Source organism: Bombus huntii, unplaced genomic scaffold (assembly GCF_024542735.1).
Source record: "Bombus huntii isolate Logan2020A unplaced genomic scaffold, iyBomHunt1.1 ctg00000103.1, whole genome shotgun sequence".
Lineage (NCBI taxonomy): Eukaryota > Metazoa > Arthropoda > Insecta > Hymenoptera > Apidae > Bombus > Bombus huntii.
In genome coordinates, this window is record NW_026099357.1 from 201,472 (window position 1) to 221,789 (window position 20,318).

The following is a 20,318-nucleotide window of genomic DNA, read 5'->3' on the forward strand; positions in this document are numbered from 1 at the left end:
TGGTCTTTTTGCATTGGTTTCGCGCCATCTTTGCTTTGTTGAGGCTTGGACCTCCATTGTTTCCAGGTCGCCATTGCGTTGTTCTTCTCGGATGAATCCATGGCTGCTTCGATCTGTTTTTCTTCAAGTAGAAGATCGGACTTCACGATCCTCATGGTTAGACTCTTATCGATTCTTATTGTTCTAATATACATTGCACAATTTGGATCCGCCACGAGGCCGGCCAAAACGAAACATGCCATCATATGGTCTTCAATTTTTAATCCTACGTTGGAGAGCTTGTCGCATAGGTCGTATATCCTTCCGCAGTATGTGGAGATATCCATGTTGGGGGTCTTCTCTATAGTTCCCAGTTCCCGTATGCATAAAACAGTGTCCATCGACGTAGACCTCCGGTGGACGTCCTCTAGCACCTTCCAGGAATCCCTTGCTGTTTTCAAAGTCCTAATTTCCCCAAGATATTCGGGGCGAATATGCCGGGAAGGTACGCACGTGCCATGTTGTCCATCCTCATGCACTCTGGGTTCAACCTTTCTGCTGCCGTAAATCCTGGCTCTATTGCTTTCCAGCAACCCAGGAAAATTAACGAGGCTTCCGTCATTGTCTTCTAATATTCGTAATTCCCCTTTCTTAGGGCCGGCTTCATATCGCTGTCCACATCACCTATTCTCTCCTGGTCGACCATGGCGTGGTCTCTTCTTGGATTATCTCAGAAAACACAAAAACTCAAAAGTAATGCCTTTTATTACCGCAGTTTACTGCCCTGGGCCCATAACCTGTTAAAGGATATAGGTTTGGGTTTATTAATTAATCGATTCACGCAGATTCGACTTTCTCCAATATATTTTGTAATAATATATCGCCTCGTAAGACACGTCTTAACACACAGAATACACTCGGTCAATTAACACGTGGTCGATTTCTAAGAGAAAAGAGCGTCGTTAGAAGTCGTACCAACTTAGCTTGTAGTAACTAGCGATCATGCCAACCTAACATTTCTCTACAAGGACGACATATCCAGTGAATTAACGGCGCCTGAACAATTGCATCTCCTTAAAATTAACGGGTAAATCTATAACATAAGTAACAAAATTATTATCTAATTTCAATCTAGTACCCAAAAACTGTTCAACATAAATTCACTATGCTCAAAGTGCATTCCCTTACAAATGATATCGATGTTTATGATATTTATTTGCTATATTATTGTTGATATTATTTGTTATAGGGCCAGACCACCGACCTGGGCCAGGACTATCCTGATTCGCCTTCAACATGGCCACAACCAACATAATATTAACTACGATAAAAAACCAAAATTAATAATTTGACTCTAACTATCGCCGCTATAATACGACTGACCTGTATACATATTAAATAATTTATAATAAATAACTTGTTTATAAATACACCTTGTCATATTTATCTACACTATCCTTTATCTTACGACCTACACCCACCTTGACCTACACATTATCGGTATTCCTTTATATTGTTCACAAACCGTTATAGCGCAATATTTCCAAATTCTATCATGTTTAATTCGGAAATATTATAATGGAACTTTCGGGCAGCCGACTATATCAGCCCAACTGTCTCGGGGTTCAAAGTAATTTCCTGTGCTCCCAGGTTTTTTCTTGTAACGCGGCTTGGCAAGTAGATAGTTGTCACTGTACGACACTATATAAAATAAATTAGAACCTACTCTAATGTAGCTACAGCTACAAACTCACATCGAAATACTCGAGGAGCGGCCAAATAGATAGAAATAAACTGAAAATACGGGTAAATGCAACCTCACTATATTCACATTAAGGAAAGGTACCACATCTCTTATTATTCTCAACCACCACATCATACAGCAAATCAAAACAGTTAGATAATCAAGTCTTTGCCCGGACCATCTACATCCAGACAAATTTGTTTGGAAACAACACATAAATAAAGAAATCGAGCAAATCAGACTCAAAAGGAAGAAAATGTACTGACTCATTGTAGACATTCTACCAGTGAACAATTACCAAAAAATAAACTATCGCTACATAAAACAAGTTTACTATGAATGTTCGTAAAAACCAGAAATTCGTTCGAAGAATAGAAAAGCACTGATCTGGTATATGGTCAGTTATGACCATAGAATAGGTGCTAATGGGTCGATGTAGATTAGCGGTGAATTCGCATATAGTACAGATATACACATTTATATTATACAGAGTGTTTTTTCAAATTATTCTTTCGGATAACCATTCCGATGAAAACAGTTCTTCTTGTACAAAAGCAACAAAGCTTTTTCGTAAGGTGAAAATGCGTCGTTCAAAAGACAATTTTTTTCAAACGATGAAATTAAATGCAAATTTATCTTCATGCTTCATGGTGAATTTCACATTGTTAGATTTGTAACCAATCAGGCCAAAGAAAATGCTGATGCTCTGATTGTAAACACAGTCAATCGATTTTCTAATGAAAATAAATCCGTTATCATTGTCGAATAAGATATTAATTTGTTAATGTCATTATGACGATCGATCAGTTCGTCGAAAACGACAGGACCGAGGAAAAACTGAAGCAAGAAAGAGAAAAGGATAATCCGAACTTATTTAGTGATTAAGCTCAATTAAGCGGTTCAATGTAACAGAATCCTTTATTTTGTTCTTTATTTTTCAAAATACTTCTAATTTCACAAATAAATTTGAAAGACGTATAAAATAATTATATTTAAAATAATATAAATTGATAGTCTCGTGATTATCGCATTCTCAATTTAGTTTTCGATATATTTATCCGCGAATCGACGAACTTTAGTGCAAATAAAATTATTATCATGTAACTACTGTGGGGGAAAGGGGCCGCACCTTCGACAAGCTTGAGAAGTGTTTATCCAGCGAATACCACACGCATGTAAATACACCGTAAATAAGCCGCAATAATTACAAAAGATGAGGTTAGAAAGGAGTTAAGAGTGAAAAATTTGAGTGCACTCGTAGGTTACACGCGAAATGATTAGCATAAAATAATAATTGTTCTATTTCGAAAAATAATATCAATTATCAATTCGTTCAGTATTTGTATAATTAACTTGTTTTTATTTCAAGCAAGCTATTAAAAAGACTAACCCTAACGCAATACATTGATGACATTTACATTTAATTGGTTTACAATAGACATTTCTTACAACCTATACAGTTATGCACGGGACATTGAGTTAGCCCAATTCTCGTTTATATATACTATAAACAGAAGATAAGAGATAGATTTGTAGTGGACTTGGGCAACCAATACTGACCCATACGCTGCCTCAGCACACAACTATAGGCTGACTACACTATAGTACTATCGACAGTTATTTGCGAATATCTCGGATACTAATATATTCAATATAATAATATATTCGGATAATATATTCAAAACCCATCGAAATCGAAGAGGAAGTAATTTTTTTCCACAAGTCCACTCATTATCATATGTTTATCGATGGTTTAATTCAGTACCTATATATATTCCTCTATACATATGATAATAATAAATCTCTGAGATAGAAATACTCGTAGAGTTGCAAGCATTATAGATGTCCGACGTCCAATTAAAAAAAGTTTCACGCATCTCAATAAAAAATCAATAGATAACAACGTACTGCTCCCAATCTACATAGTCCAAGTATTCTCTCATAGCAATATTAGTAACTTACCAAAAATTAGCCGTCTGAATTACTTTAGGGTAAAATGGGGAAAAACCAGAAAAAATTACATGACGCAATGCCACAAATGCCAACTGTTATGTCATATCTCACAAAACTGTAACCTTAATTATCGGTGCGTAAAATATATTGAGTCGCATTGACCAGGCAAGTGCAAAATAAAAAAAGAAGACGCGGAAACAAAGACAAAATCAAACCTGCGACCCCTCCTATCCAACATAAGCTAAGTATTCGAAATAGTCATAAACAACCCCCTAGTCTCCTTCCGCACAAAAAACAACGTAATCCAACACAATCAAATCGGCTTCCGACACAAACATTCCACACTGTACGCAATAAATAAACTAACGTCAGACATCTGGTGGGCTCCCAATGCAAAGCAACGAGTAGCCGCCTGCCTTGAAAAAGCATTCGATATAGTAAAAATTTTCGGCCTTATATACAAAATATGTATTTCTTTGGGCAATAAACGTTATAATTAAAATTAAAAAAGCACTCGTTTTCGTTTGATCACGAAAGTTAAGCAACGCTAGGCACGAATGGTACTTAGATGGTTCACCGTTTGGGAACTCCGTGTGGTATTGGTTTGTTCATTTTTACAATTTTTCTTTTGCTTTCCTTAATAATCTATTTTTAATAATCTATAATATAAGCATCGAAAAAAAAATATTTTAGTACTACGCGACTATTGCCATACATTGTATCATTCTCATTTTTACATACATCTGTTTTTTTAATATTCTTTTTTTCTTGAATATTAAGAGCAATTAACAAAACTACTTACTTCAGCCAACTCTCATACCACGTTGAGTGCACTCGTTCTCGTCCGATCTCACATCATCGTCATTAGCATCTCGAGTATCTAATTACTACGGCTACTTGTCAAATTCTGTAATAATCATATTTGCACTAGTAAATATCTTCTCTATTACATAACAACAATGATTAATCCAAATGAAGATTCGTTACACTCACCTAACCCTAATCATAATGTGAACCCGACATATATATGCTCGAAATAATATATATATTAAATATAGATACAAGCATGCAAATAAATTAAAATAAACGTTCCAGCAAGTGTTTTAAGGAGACTGTGATTTGCCAAAGTTGATCTATCTTCGAATAAAAGGAGTTAGCATGATTTAGCTCACGATTAAAGCAATATGTGTTGACCGGTGTAGAATAAATTGTTGGTTCTAAGACATCTTAAAGGGACATTAAGAGAAAATTGCTGGTTGACATTAGAAGAAGAAATAATACCGTCTACTATTTTATTTACAAATAAGATGTCAAACATTATTTTCTTAATTTTATATAAAATATAAAAAAAGGATTTATATGTTTATGATACCAAACATACTTTTACATGAATATAACGAAAACTAAGACCGAGCATTCGTATCTATAAGAAAATGTTGTTCAGAATCATGATCTCACGATATATTTCAAGGGCATCGAAATCGATGAGCAAGTAGCTCTTCGACAGGTTCACCTGCTCTAATAATGACATTTCATTAAATTTTTAAGACGTCGTATTAAGAAAACGAAAATTTGTTATGCCTATGAAGCGGAGATACACGTTCGCATAACACCGAAGTTATCTTTTTCAAAAAGCACTTTTTAGTTATGACTGATCAGAGAATATTTTCAATCGGAGAAAGGTTCATGCAAATTGAGCATTGAGCATGAGTCTGTACCATTCAGATTTCTATATAACATAACAATACTAAAAAATATGAAAGCAGAAGAACCGATTAAACACCGTATGAATTTGGACATTATTTTAGAAAATGAAAATCATCGAAATGTAGATAGAAGCGATATGCTTAATGAAATAAAAATATTTTGTGACATATACAGTAAAAATTTGTTGTATATAACAGCAATGCAATGTTCGAATATGATACATAAAATTAAGGATTTATTTTCCAATTTTATGTTACTTTAAGAATATTACTAATTATTCCAATCGCTTCTGCAGGGCGTGCTTTCTCTAGATTAAAATTAATTAAAAATTATATACATACTACTATGTCTCAGGGAAGACTATCTAATTGATTATTTAATTTGAATAAGTTATGTGAAAATTGAAATTACGAAGATATAATTATTGATTTTGCACGAAACAAAGCGAGAATAATAAACTTTATGAAATAATTGTACCTCACTAAGTTTCAAAATAATAAACATTTCAGATACGGGTATTTTTGTTAATATGTACTCAATCATCGAGTCATTATTTTGTTATTATTATTACTAAAAACTTTATAATTAGAATAGGAATAAATTTTCGTCAAAGAAAGTTATGAGCTACAGAGGTACATGTCTTTTCTGTTTCTAATTTGTAATGCTATACATGTGTATAATAATATTATTTTGTCAGAGCGAGACTTTTAAATATAATGTATGTAAATATGTAATTTTAAAAATAAGATTTTGTTTACAAAAACTGTTTGTTATAGGACTAGAAACATTCTCGAGGACGTAAGGTTCTAAACAAACGTTCTCCTTTCTTATTGAATGTCAGAGATAGGGATACCTGACACGAAATATCAAGGTCTAATATCGACAGTCAATAAGGAATAACGAATAAAATTTTATTAGCTATTAGATTTTCATACCTTATTCATTTTTCTTCCTTTAGGAAAGACATTTCTTCTTCCGTTTTTATTCAAAATTATTATTTGCAATTGATTTTAGAGAAAAACTTTCCATTAGTCTATTTGCAATAAAAAGATCCTTCCCTTATGAATCTTATGAATCGATTTGCAACTGACAACTAAATTGTAATGAAAGAACATAATGAACGATAAATCCAAATTCGTAATCTAGAATATTGTATTACTGTTACGTGTTTTGAATGTAGGTACACACACATGTAATATATTTTGGATATGCACACATTTATATATTTTATTTTATATACATTTACATATTTTAACATACTATTTACACATAAAATTTCGCATTATAATAATCGTTATATATAGTAATCGATATTAAAATAATTATTAAATATTTGTTTAATTAATCCTAAAATAGAAGTAGAATTATGAAAATGTTAACAAAAGAATTACGTTTAGATTTCATAAGCATATCGCAAAGTGACCGATTTAACCAGCGATCGTACAGAGGTCCCACATGTAGTCCTGAAGTATAACCAATCAGCAAACAACGCTACCTCGTCGTCGACATTATATCATGCTAGCGCATCATCATAGAGTTCAGTACTGTTTAATCTGTTGAGATAAATGTCATGTTGGTATGATCACTAGTTCCTACATGCGAAGTTGGTACGACTTCTAACGACGCCCTTTTGTTTTGGCTTCTGCCACGTGTTAATTATCTGAGAGTATCCGGTGTGTTCATATGGCTGTACATGGTGGTGAAATACAGAATATAAAAACTGAATCTGTGTGAATCAATTAAATATCGAACTCCAAAACCTATTTAATAACAGGGGTAGTGCAGTAACCGAAATGGAAATTATTCTACATGCAAAAGTAAGTCGTAATAACAAATACAGTTTTCTTCTTTTATATTTTTTGTATTTTTACTGCATTTTTGATTTTCATATACATAACCGTCTTTCATTAAAAGAAGAATTTAATTTCTGAAGGATTTTTCATACAAATTTGAATAATAACTGCTATTTTTGTTGTCTTATTTCAACCTTTGTCCTTGTTTGGGCTACTGTATCGCTTATTTCTTTTTAATGTTTGCATTGTTCATAGGCTGTACTAATTTTGTGTAAGTAATTTAGAAATATATGAGGTCTTGCAAATCAAATAATTTGATGTAGGAAATTCTTGATTTTCATAAAATAGTTCTGAACTGCTATGACTGCGTGGAAACGAAGAAGTTCGGAAATGAAATATAGAGTAAGTAAACTTCTTCGCAATCGTATGTTGAGAGAATACGGTACATGTTTCATTTCTCCTTTCGTATGATCTTCTTGTAGACTAATCATGTTTCTTCTAATAATCTTTTATTTCACGTATCTGATTGGCCACAATTTTTTAAGAATAAATTTTTATAAATTTCTTTTTTGTTAAAGTTATTTTTTCTTTTTTAATTTATCTTTTATTACAGACTGTCACATTTCAATAAGAAAAGTTCTATTTATTTAATATTATTTATGTTTATTTCTACATAGAATTATTTATGGCATATTTATACTTAGGCTAAGTCTTTAAATTTGTTGGTTACTGCAAAACAAACATAACAAAGTATTTAAGTTGTTCTTAGATTATTATAATTTGTGAATTTGTCTGAATTGCTATTCTTCTATGATAAAATGATCTTAGCTTAATGCTGCTTTTGCTTTTTAATAAAATTTGTCAGTCCTTGTAACTATTTTTCTTTGTCAGAAAAAAAATCACCATCCTATTGTTGTTTTTTAATGAATTTTATTGTAAATTCTTAATATTATCCAATATATTTTTCTTACACATATTATACATTTTGTTTTCATCTGTTTTGTATTTTATGCTATTTTCTGCATTCACTGATCGTTCCTGTCTCCCAGCTACTCTAACTTTGATTATCCTTTTAGTTATTAATAGCAGTTTCATATGCAAGAAACTTTAATTATTTTTTTCTATATTTTTAGCATATTTATATACTTCACTATAAGTAGATTATTCTATTCTTTCTTTCTTTTATCCAGCAAGTATTTGTGTTATTTCTTCTATTATTGTTCAGTTTAAATTTATTATTATTTCTGTACCATCGGCTTCATAACTCTATTTGAGTTTATTATGTGTGTATTACTTTTTGCAATGTTTTCCTGTCTAATTATGAGTTCTCCCATGTTTGCCAGTTTTAACATGTAGTTTATGCCTCATTTTATTATTTTGTGTTCCAAGACTATTCCTATTGCTTTTAATCACATAATCTGGCATTACATGGTATTTCAGTATGTATAATATTCTTTTTAGGAAATGTGTTTGTGTTTTATCTATTCTTGTTGAGTAGTGGAGAACCCATATTCTTATACCATATACCTACACTGTGTATGGTTGACTTTGTCTTTATGTCAGATTACCATTAAAGCATTAATTTCTGTCCATAACATGAATGTTTTCGCTATAATATAAGTTGGGTTATATATATTTTTCCACTCGTACAAAATACCAAAAGTTGCCTTTGCCAAATCAATTTATATATTGATCACTACTTGTGAAACAATTGATCACTAAACTCAAAACTATTATTTTTCGTTCTCATATTCATTTTCATATTCATGAAATAACATTAGAGGATACAAACAATGACCAGAAAAGAGTGATGCCCTCAAACAAAGTTTAATCTATTTATGTTCAATTTCATTTTGGGTTCTTCTACTTTATCTCTTATTTACAACCTTTTTATAATAATAGTTTTTCCTCTCTTTTCTTCTTTTAATTTGTCTGACTCTTCTATTACCTCACTTTTTTTTGTTAGTTTGCTTCTTTCTTTTGCCCATTTTGCTTTGTTCATCTGCTCATTTTCTTTTCTTTTCTCCTACCTTTTTCTATATTCTGGTATCTTTCTATTATAATATAAAATCTCTCTTAATTAATGATAAATTTTTCTTACCTTCTTTAATTTGTCTTTCATATTCTTTGTTCCCTTCAACATTATATGTACTTTCTGTAGGATTTAAGGTTTGATTTAAAATCATTTCTTCATTTCCTTTTTTGTATAACTTATTTTCCTTGCTCCTACTTGTTATTTGTTTTTTGTCTTCTACTGCTATTTTACACTTTGTAATTTATTTTAGTGACCTTTCTCTTGTGTTTCTTTCTTATTGTTATGGTTACCGCTGCCCTCTCGAGCTTCTTTTATTTTGCTATAGTTTCCTAACGTCTGTCTTACTTTTTCTTGATTTTTTACTAAATTCACTGTCAGAATTTGTATTTTCTTGTTTTCCTTTTATTACACTCTATATTGTTTCCTTAATGTCAATGGCATGAATTTTGCAATTTGGCCAATTGTGGAAATTTACAACTAAACATGAAAAGCAATTAAATAACTCCGGAAATCAATGTATCTGAAATTTTCTTTCAAACCTTACTTTTCATACCATATTCAAGTGTAATTGTGAAATCAATTTTAATTTTTATATCCTTATTTTGCATTATACATCATATATATATATATAATTCTTTGTATCATAATAATATAAAGAAATGACATTTTGATAAATAAACTAAGGAAAATGACTACTATTTTTGATATTTATATATGAATATATATTATTTTGTCATGAAATTCAATGCACACCTCAATTTAAACAAAAAAAGAAAAGGATGTAGAATTTGTTACAAAAGCGGAAATTTTTCACATTTATGCTCCAGGCATGAAACCCATGATATTTTCTCTTCACTTTTTAATTATATTTCCAATTATTTCGATTTTTCTAAATGCCCTTTCACGCATTTTTGCACACGCTATCTTTCCCTTGTTACTATTTCTGTTAGAATGTTAAATTATCTGTTAAAATATTACATTGCCTGTTAAAATTTAAAAAATTGAAAAAAAGTCTGTTAAAATTCATTTTTTAGGAAATTTGAAGAGTTCTCGTTGCCAGAAATTTAAGGTGAATGGATTTTGTGATATTCAGGCAAACTGACTCCCGAGTAAGATAAAACTTCATAAATTCTTTCCTATGGTGCTTTGGTAAGTTCGTTTCTTTATTCGCTTTTAATTATGGAATGCATTATACCATTTAAAGAAGGTGATAAACTCCATGTATGCGTTATGTTTTCTATGCGTTATTTAAAATTACAAATGAAAAGAATACGTTTCATTTTTGTTTTGTTATATACATATTTGTATTAATGGGATCATAATTCTTGGGATCATACGATACCAATATTCTGTTTTGAGTGAACCCAAAAAGAAAACAGTTTACCTCACGACGTTTATGAGGTTGAAATTCTGAAGGTAGGTCTCTTTTATCTTTTCTTGTGGTTCTTACAGCTGAGACCTTTGGATTTTAACTCGTAAACAAGTTCGCTTAATGTGCGATTTATAAATATTTACATAGAACTGTCCAGTCAATAAAGTTGTTTTCTTCCTGAAAGGATAAACTGGCACGGTCGAATTACGATTAAATTCTTAGCTCGCGTGCTAACGTCGAAATATCTGCACACGCGAGGTTTTTGAATAATTTCTATCGAATTCATTTTCTTTGAAGATTCTCCACCGGTACAACATTTTGGGACCAACATTTATATTTGATAAAATATTACCAACGCTACCGTATAACATGGCTAAGCGCAAAGCAAAGATAACTTTTATATTATCATTGTTTGAATTGTATGTATTGGGAGAAAGATTATTTATTTCCATTATTACCTTCTTCCCTAACCAATGCCTCATTTTCTTTCATAAATACAAATTTAATAGATCGGCAATAAAATATTGACGAGGGTTCAGATTTTGACCACAGCACTTAATTATATTCATCTAAAAAGCAAATACAAACAAAAGCAATTACAAACAAAAGTTCTGTTTCAGATGAACTTTGTGTAAAGTGACTTGGAATCCAGCTTTAACTGGTTTAAAACATGCATGGATTATACTCTTCGCTATTCCTAGGACATTTACAAATTATTGTGTTTGTCCTTCTCAAGTTAGAAATTCCACTTTTTGTGAAAACGCTATTGTAATTATCCGAAAACAGTTTATTTAACATTATTTGGCGTCCTTTAGCCTTGTGCCTATTCGTTTCTATACATGACCAACATATTCTTTCTTTTAAACAACAATGTCTTCGTATGGATTAATGTCTTTATGTGTTTCGCTATCTCCATCTCCAATACATGTACTATACTTGGCATGATGTTTCTTTCCTGATCTCATAAACATTTCTGTGATGACATAAGTTTCCACTTTATCAGCACTGATATGGTTTATAGTGCAATTATCTTTGTCACCTTCATACTAATCATTGTACTGTTCTGTGCCCGTTTTATTCTCCCATGCAACGCTGCAAGATTGGGAAACCTAGATTTTACAATTATATCAAGCACATTCTTACTGTGTTTCCCGAGGAGTGTAGCAAACCCGAACGAAAAATTCAATTCTCTCATTTTCCTGGCGTTCTCTCTTCCGAAACGCTAACTTTTATTCTGTCTTTTTCGGTAGCTCTCGAAATTGGACGATTAGATACCCGTAAGACAACAGAATGTAAATTTTCCGGACAGCCATAGTATCTATTGATAGCCGATCCCTGAAAAATATCCATTAGCCCACAAAATAAATTTATCTTTTCCATTCCGTTCTCTAAAAGTCGCCAACACAATCCTGCGATTTATTTCAGATGACTTTTGGTATGGATTGGCATTGCCAATTAGTGGAGATGAGTTGAAAAATTTCATCCAGTACTCACACTTACTTGCAATTTTGGAACCTAAGCCGCGGTTTCTGGTTCTAGAAGATTGAATTTTCTTTTGCAATTCTTGCAAATAACACTAGTCGCTATCATCGAAAATACAGCAACAAAGTTCAAGATATATTAACTAAGATCACTTGCAAACACTTCATTGTTATCTCTATTTTACAATTTTTTAGTTGATACGCTTGTTATTCGGTTCAGCAACGTGTATCATTCGAGTTACAGTTGATGTACACGCAGAACGCCATATTAGACCTGATGCAATTTTCGTGAACCCATCTGCTGCTATATACGTACTGCAGCTAGTTCTCATTACGAACGCTATCGCTATAAGGTTCATTTCATATCAAGCATTCTGTGCAAAGCAACAGTAATGTGTAATGTTGCCAATATTGAATCGCTTCTTTAAGAGGAAGGCATTCGAGATAGATTGCTTTCATCTTTGATTCTGTTTGGTTTCAGTTTTCTTGAGAAGTACGCAACCGGGTGCAACATACCGTTATCTTGGGGTTGTTTTAAAACGGCTCCTAAACCATCACCATTTGCATCTGTATAAATGAATATTTCTTTGTTTTGCTCATATGTTGCTAGGGCCGGACTTGAACAGACATATTCCTTGATCCTCTGAAATGATTTCTCACATTCTTCATTGCAGATGAATTTGACATTTTTCCTTAATAAGTTATGAAGTGGTTCCAGGAGTTTGCAGGCATCTTCCATAAATTTATAATAAAAATTAATTTTCCCCATTAATTGTCTTACATTCTTTTTTGTTCTTTGGGCGTTCCAGTTCGCCCAAGTCAAGAAATGTTTTTTCGGCTTTCAGCCCTTTTTTTCTCTTTTCCAAATCGCTTTCTTCCTTCCTTTAAATTTTTTAATCCTTTTTTCTCTTTTTCTCTTTTTCTAGCTATCTGCACGATAGGCTAATCATGTCCACACATAGTTTGTTTCTACAATGTTTAATATAAAGAGAATGTCCCGCGAATGTGTACGAGAACATATGCCCAGCGAAGTGCACTGGTACCGATTCTCTAAACTGATAGATTCAAACGGACTTGAAGTGACTTGACGACTAGGCAGATAGAAAGGAGCACGGTGTTATCGTTCGACGCTCTCTTAAAGTAGGCCGCGGGACGACCATGCAATTTCAAAAACTCGTCGTTCTGTCGATCACCCAATGCAATCCATGTCTTCATGACTTCAGCAGTGAGTGTTGGAGTAAGACGCCTTATCAGTGCATCGGTTGGCAAAACAGTTAAAAGACGCTTTATGAGAGATCCAAACATTCTGTTGATGGTGTGCATGAATATATAGGCTCCAAGACAGACGACAACGATACGAACTACAATAAGCTAAGTCTATGAAGGGAAGCTAAACGCCACGATTAAATTTTACAGATAACTCACACTTCATGGACATAACCGGAATAAGTTGCGATACGACGTAAGAGATCATATAATTAATCTAATGAGCAGTGCTAGTTAGTTAAACCATCAGTCCTCAACATTTATGCAAATTTCATGTACCCATGTTCTCGTTCGACCTGGCTTTTACATTGTTCCGAGATGATTGTTACAGTGTTCCCTCTTTTCTTTGTTTTTTTCTTTACTCTTTCCTTTGCTTGGCAGATAGATTTGATTATTATTTGATTATATAAATATAAATGCTGAAGGCTTTGCATCCTTAGACATCACTGATAGCGTTCCTACGTCCTTAGAAGTGAATAGTAGCGTTTCTACCTCTTATGATAATAGGGCTTACTACACAATGTTGATCGCCTGTTGGTCTGTTGGATCCTCTTGTATTATTCTTTTATTTTATTATTGCTTAGTTCGTGCCTTTCGGCTTTGAATGAACTTTCGGTTTTACATCTCTTACATCTCTTTTCCACTCTATTCTATTGCACTACCTTGCTAATTTTACCTCTAAAAACTAAAAGTAGAAACTACAAATTAGCAACTAACGACTAAAAAACTATTGCAACTTTGGTCTTTAGCCTCCTTGCTGTGCATCCTTCCTGTCGTTTGCCCTTCTCTTCTCTATTATTGCCTTCAGTTCTGTTAAACCTTCTCCAGTCTCATTTAGCGTTTTTCCTATGTCCTTTGGTCCTCCCGTTATTTCACATTCTTCTATTACATGCCTCAGGTCTTCTTTCCTTCTACATAGTCTGCATCTTTATCTCCCTCTTCTTTCTAGTATTCCCTTGCTTTGATCTCGTTTCCGCATCTGAATCTTGCCAGTATTTTTCTGTCCTTCCACTTCATCCTCCCTTCTAAGTATTTTGGTAATTTTTCTTTGGTTATGTTTCTGTAGTGTATATTATACTTGGATTCCTTTATCCTTTTCTCCCTCTCTTCTGCTTCTTCCTTTCTTCTTTCTTCTATAATTTGGTCTGCTGTCATCTTTTCTTATTCCTCTCCTGTTTCTATCTGTATCCTTCCCATTCTCACATCTTCTAGTCCCTTCTTTCTCTTTCTTGTTCTTTTCCCTTCATGGCCATGAGGTGGGATGTCGTGATAGGTGCGGAAGAAATACTCAGATGTATTCAACAATCAATATTTATTAACAGTAATATTCGATGAGTACACTTGTACTAATCCCCATTTTCCTCATTTTCTCCTCCAGTTTCTCTCTGTTTAGTCTGTCGAACGCCGCTCTTAGGCAGGTATATAATTTCCCTCTTTCTTCACCTATGAGGTGGATAGGTCGTGATAGGTACTGAAGGAACATTTGGATATGTTTAACAACCAAGATATTTATTCACACTTATGAGGTGACAGTCCGTGAAGGTGACCGTCCGTGAAGGTGACCGTCCGTGAAGGTGACCGTCCATGAAGGTGCCCGCAAGAAAATACCCTTGATTTTCAACAATAACGTTTATTAGACTCTTAACAATTAACAACAAATAACGTTTAACCACGGTTAACGTTTAGCAACAATTAATAACAAGTAACGATTAAAACTGAACTCTCAAGAGTAGTTTTAACGACTCGTTTCTCTAATTGTGTTTGCTTCTCTTAACCTTTCGCACTTCGCGGCTCGGGGCAAAATGAATCTTTTTGGTTCAAAACCGAACAGATTCTTTCCTTTGTTGCCCCTCGATATCCCCACTACGCGCGCGTTTATCAGAAGTCCGCGACGGTTGCCACGTATGCATTCTAACGAACATTCGGCGAAAAAGTCGTAGGGATATCGATGGTACATTAGGCCTGTCGGCCTTACGCTTTGAAGGTATAGCGCTTTGTGCCGCGAAGCCGTTGGAAATTTCCGTCGTCGAGTGTCGCCACATCTAGCTGCTTGTCTGTGATGTGGTTTATTACATAAACCGTATCGGTCACTTCTCTTCCTTTTCTGAATCCGAATTGGCTCTCTCCGTTTCTTTTCAATCTCTGCCTTCAGTCGTTCGTCCAGTATCCCTGCATGGTAGTGAGTGGTACCATCCGCTTGATGCTCCGATCGAACGGTAGCCGTCCGTATGATGCGTCTGCGCCGGGTTGGACCTTGATGATTCTGCCCAGTGGCCATTGCATTGGGGGAACGTTGTCTTCTCTGAGAATGACGATGACGCCTTCTCGTATGTCGTGACTGCCCTTACTCCATTTGTTTCGGATGTTCAGCTCGTTCAGATACTCTCGATGCCAGTGGCGCCAGAAATGTTTGAGTTTTTGAATATGTTGCCAGCTGGAGAGACGATTGGATGGAGTGTCCCTGAAATCTCGTTCTCGGAAACTTGTTAATGAATCACCGAAGTGACCGAGAGTAAGGACAAGAAGATCGTTTTGGTCTGATGATATTGGAGTCAGCGGACGGGAGTTGAGGATAGACTCGATTTCAATGATGAGTGTGTTGAAGTTTTCAAATGTTAAGAGCTCGTTACCTACGATACGTCTGAGATGTGGTTTGAAGGATTTCACTGCAGCCTCCCACAACCCGCCGAAGTGATGTGAGTTGGGAGGAATGAAGCGCCATTCGATCCGTCGGTCGGTTAAAAAGGACTGAACCTTTACCTTATGATCGTCGGACTGCAGAAGGTTTCAGAGCTCTCGTAATTCGTTGTTGGCGCCAACGAAGTTGGTACCGTTGTGTAGATAGAGTAGTAAATCGGCCGATTTGAAAGCCTCGTCTCCGATGCAAGGAGGTAATTTTGTCTGTGTTCTCCATTGGTATAGTAGATTGTGAAGACAATGCAATAAACGAGCTTACCTCGTGGTTGTGAGTTTAAATGTTACTCGTCACCGTGTGTGTCTCGTTTGACGTGTAAGACGTGTTCTTGCGGAAGTTGACCCTCTAGTTGTTGGCGCGAGGCTGCGTGGTTGCGTTCTTCAACCACCGGGTTATGCCTCTTCAAAAAACTGATGGACTCTGACGTTACTGACTTCGCTGGAGTGGTAACGCTTCTGCTGCTGTTTGTGTTGGATTCACGTGGCACTGTATGGCAGTGGGTGTCACTGGCGTGCACTTTTCACTTGACACGTGATCCGGTTCGAAGGACCAAAATGATTCGACCGGTTACGTGTTCACACTTTTCACTTGCCACTGAATCCGGCTCAAGGGACCAAAATGTTACGATCGTTCGCGGAGAGACGCGGTCGCTAGGAAAACGCGTCAGCGAGAGGCGTAAATTCTCGCTACGATTCGGTTAATCGACGCCGCGAAATAGTCGTTCCCCTGTTTCGATTAAGATAATAGAGGTGGTTCAATGAATGTAACACTGTATAATAAGTTATAAATCACAATTTATTCCAACAACTTTGTAAGGAAGATAGTTACGCTGGTGCGTATGTATAAGATAAGTGAGTGGCTGCTCTACGGGTGTAAGCCCGGTCAAAAGATGTTGACTGTTTGAAAGATGGAAAATCAGTGCAGTTCGGTGACGATGCTGTGGTGGAGGAAAGCTAAGGATGGGTGTGTCTAGCTCATGGGACCATCGGATTTGTTGGTGACGATTTTGGCTAAGAGAGTGAGGGAAATAGGCTTCGTTGTTAATTGGTTATTTACTATGGTGATGGATGAAGAAGGATGCTAACCGCCCTCGAGATAAATTCCTGAGATTTACGGAGGGCACTTGAGACTATTGAGGGTACGCAGTAACGATCCGAAGACATCTGGCTGCCATCTTGCCCGAGGTGTGTGGCCTGGTTTAGAGTGTTGTCCGACGCAACATCTTCTCTCTCCTCCGTTATTTTCTCTTCCTCTCTATGCCCCGTTTTTCTGCCCTCTTTTTGCTCTGTCCCTTCTAAAATTTCCATAAAGTGATTTTTCCACTCTTCTTCGCTTATATCCTCATCTATACCATCTCTACTTCTTCTGTATTTATTTATATATTTCCACGCTTCTTGTTCTGTTTTGATCCTCTTTATTTTCTACATTTCTTCTTCTTCGTGTCTTTCCTTTTTTTGTTTACACCACTGCTTGAATGGCTTTTTTCCTCTGTGAGCGCTTCTCTGCTGCATTTTCCTTTCATAAACTTTGTCATCTTCCTTCTCATCTCTCTTTTCCTTTCTTTCCACTCCTTGTCGTACCACACTTTCTCCCCCATGCCCCATTTCCTTATCTTCACTTTCTGCTTAGGCATTGCTTCATTTATCTTCTTTTTGATTTCAGTTCACATTTCCTCTACTGTTCTTCCCTTGCAGGTCCAGCCTTTACATTCCTCCAGGTATTTTTCCACACTTTAGTTTGTTCATTCCCTTTTCTCCTTCTCTTCTTCTTTCTTTTCCTCACTTGTTGTAATTCCTGCCCCCTATTTCTATTTCTAACGGCATATGGTCCGACCCTGTTCTTTTTCCTACTTTCATGTCGATTATTTCTTCTGTCGTCTCCTGATTTCCAATCACATAATCTATTACTGAGTTTCCTCCCTCCCCATATATGTCCACTCCTCCCCTTCTTTATCTCTTCCAGTGATTATCATCCAGCTTCTCTCTTCCAGGTACTTTAGCAGAGTTGCATGCCCAAGTACTTTTCTAGTACTGTTCTATCATTGATCCACGTAGGGCAGTGGTACAACGCATGCTCCGCATCATTTTCTTCAGCATTATAATCCCAGCATCTTGAGTGGGCCTCCTCATTAATAGCCTTACGATATACGTTAAATATTCCATGTCCTCTCAAGTTCTGCATGGTAAAGTCTTCAATATTCCTTCTGTACTTCTTTTAAAAATACAAGCGTCATTTATAAGTCTCCTTGTCCAATTATCCTCCCTGTAATATCTCCATTCTTCTCTCCACTTTTTCTCCATACGTTCTTCCACTGTCCTAATCCTTTCTATAAAAATTGAGGCGGTTCCTGACCTAGAACGGGTGTTATATCGCTCCTGTTATTCTACCCTTCTTATCTCATAGTTTTCCGCCTGCAGCTGTGTTTTAAAATATATCGATATAGTGCCCGTAAGCATACACAGTGCTGACACGTGTTGCTTGCTGTCTCCCGGTTCCAGCAATTCTGTTGTCGTTATTTTTAAAGATCAAACTACGTTACGTTTTGTTTCTTTCGTCGTGAGTGTTTGTTGTTTTCTTGATAGTTTTGTATTTTTATTTTGTTTACCCGGAGTTTGTAAATAAAGTCCCGCGGGGCCTTGTTTACTTCTGTGATCACGAATCTTCGTGTAGTATTCAGGCCATGCCAAGTCGTAAATACGAACAACGTCTTCCTCTAATATCTTCCTCTAGCGTTGACTTGCTAAGAGTATTTTTATTTGCATATTGTTTCAAAAAATTTACCAATATCATGTTATTTAAACACCTATGGACCATATGCAGTTACCATTACTTCGCATAAATCAGTATAAACGTTATTTTGAAGTACTATTATATCATGTGTCACTGCATAAATCTTCTGATATTGCTTCAGCATTTCTGTTGTATACAACAGTATTGGTGTGCTGTTTTAATCGAGATTTTAGTTCACATGGAACCTAAATCACAAGAATAATAAAAAAAGAAAAATGTTACTTGCTTCCGGAAACGACGAAATAAACCACTACTTTTATGGCGTTTACGGGCCCAAATTGGAAAATGTGGACGAATTTTGGATCTATGTTATTATCGTTTTTGGCTGAACTTTGCTTTAGGGCAAAACCAAAAATTAATCACTTTTTTGCAGTCTATCAGTTTTCAAAACGGGGAAATGTAAAATTATGTAAAATTTGTGTGGTATTTTACACTTTATTTTAGCAATAAATTGGATTCTGGATCTTTCAATGAGTACCGTTTATGGAGCCACTGACTGCGCGTGGATGGTAATCATTTTGACCTATTGAGTCAAACGTGTTTGATTACATGTATTTTGTATACATGTATTTGGTTACATGTATTTGGTTTTTCATTCTGACGACTCAAGGACACTTGTATACAGCAAACCCGGATTAGTTCGATTACTTTTTTTTAAAAAAGGCTGTAATATTACTGTTTTTTCATACTCTTTTTTTGTTTTCGGCAAATTGAAGTGTTGCATAAGTAATCTATGAATTGAAATATTTATTCCTTTTTTTAATAAAAATCATTAATATTGCAAGTGCCTGGTCTTATCCGTATGTTCAGGTTAGAGAGTTCTCCCATTACTGGTGAGATCCACCTTGAAGAACGGTAAAACCTGTTGCTATTTGATGCGACCGGTACACAGGTGCTGAATCTTCTTTGGAACATGTACCCACCAATTATTTCTAATTTTCCATTCATCTTAAAAAAGTGGCAAATCCGAAAAATCGGATATCCACCCTTAGGAACTCGCTTTTCAACATCGTTTCAATCATCGATCTGTAATAGAACTTTATTAAGTAAACTTATTTAAGTATTTTTCTACAAGTCTGTGCATGCATCCTCCTTTTTTTCCCAGAGCTGCCTTTATGCTCTAAAGAAACTTGGTTACATTAAGTTGAATCTCGAGACAGTTCAGTAAAAGTTCGCGTGAACGGCGCATTGCAACAATATCAGTGTCAAGGCCTGTAGGTAACAGTTTTTTCCAATGCGTCCAAAGAATTCATTTGCGTTTTTTCACCACTGCGTTGTTTTTTCGCTCTCTTTTTATCGTGTTATGCACCTTTTCGCAGTTATCGAATATCTTGCCGCAGCGTCATTTTGCGTTTTCTACCCGTTCTTGGCACATCTTCAGCGAAACATCTCTCTTTGACTGAATCACATGGCATTCTTTTTTTTTTAAGCTAGAAAAATTTACGGAATGTCCAGCTGAACAAATTGTAAACTACAAATTATTTATTATTTATTATTGCTTAG

General features: G+C 35.1%; 1 long non-coding RNA gene across 2 annotated transcripts; it reads left to right on the forward strand.

Moving 5' to 3' along the window:
* The first annotated feature begins 6,872 nt into the window (after positions 1–6,872).
* On the forward strand, positions 6,873–20,106 carry LOC126876910 (uncharacterized). 2 transcript variants are annotated; one of them, XR_007694615.1, is made up of 4 exons: positions 6,873–7,200; positions 7,432–7,578; positions 10,246–10,360; positions 11,204–13,104. It is a non-coding gene; the product is annotated as an uncharacterized LOC126876910 (long non-coding RNA). The 2 variants fall into 2 exon arrangements; XR_007694614.1 differs by lacking the exon at positions 11,204–13,104 and adding an exon at positions 19,626–20,106 and having other exon boundaries at positions 6,874–7,200.
* The last annotated feature ends 212 nt before the right edge of the window (positions 20,107–20,318 follow it).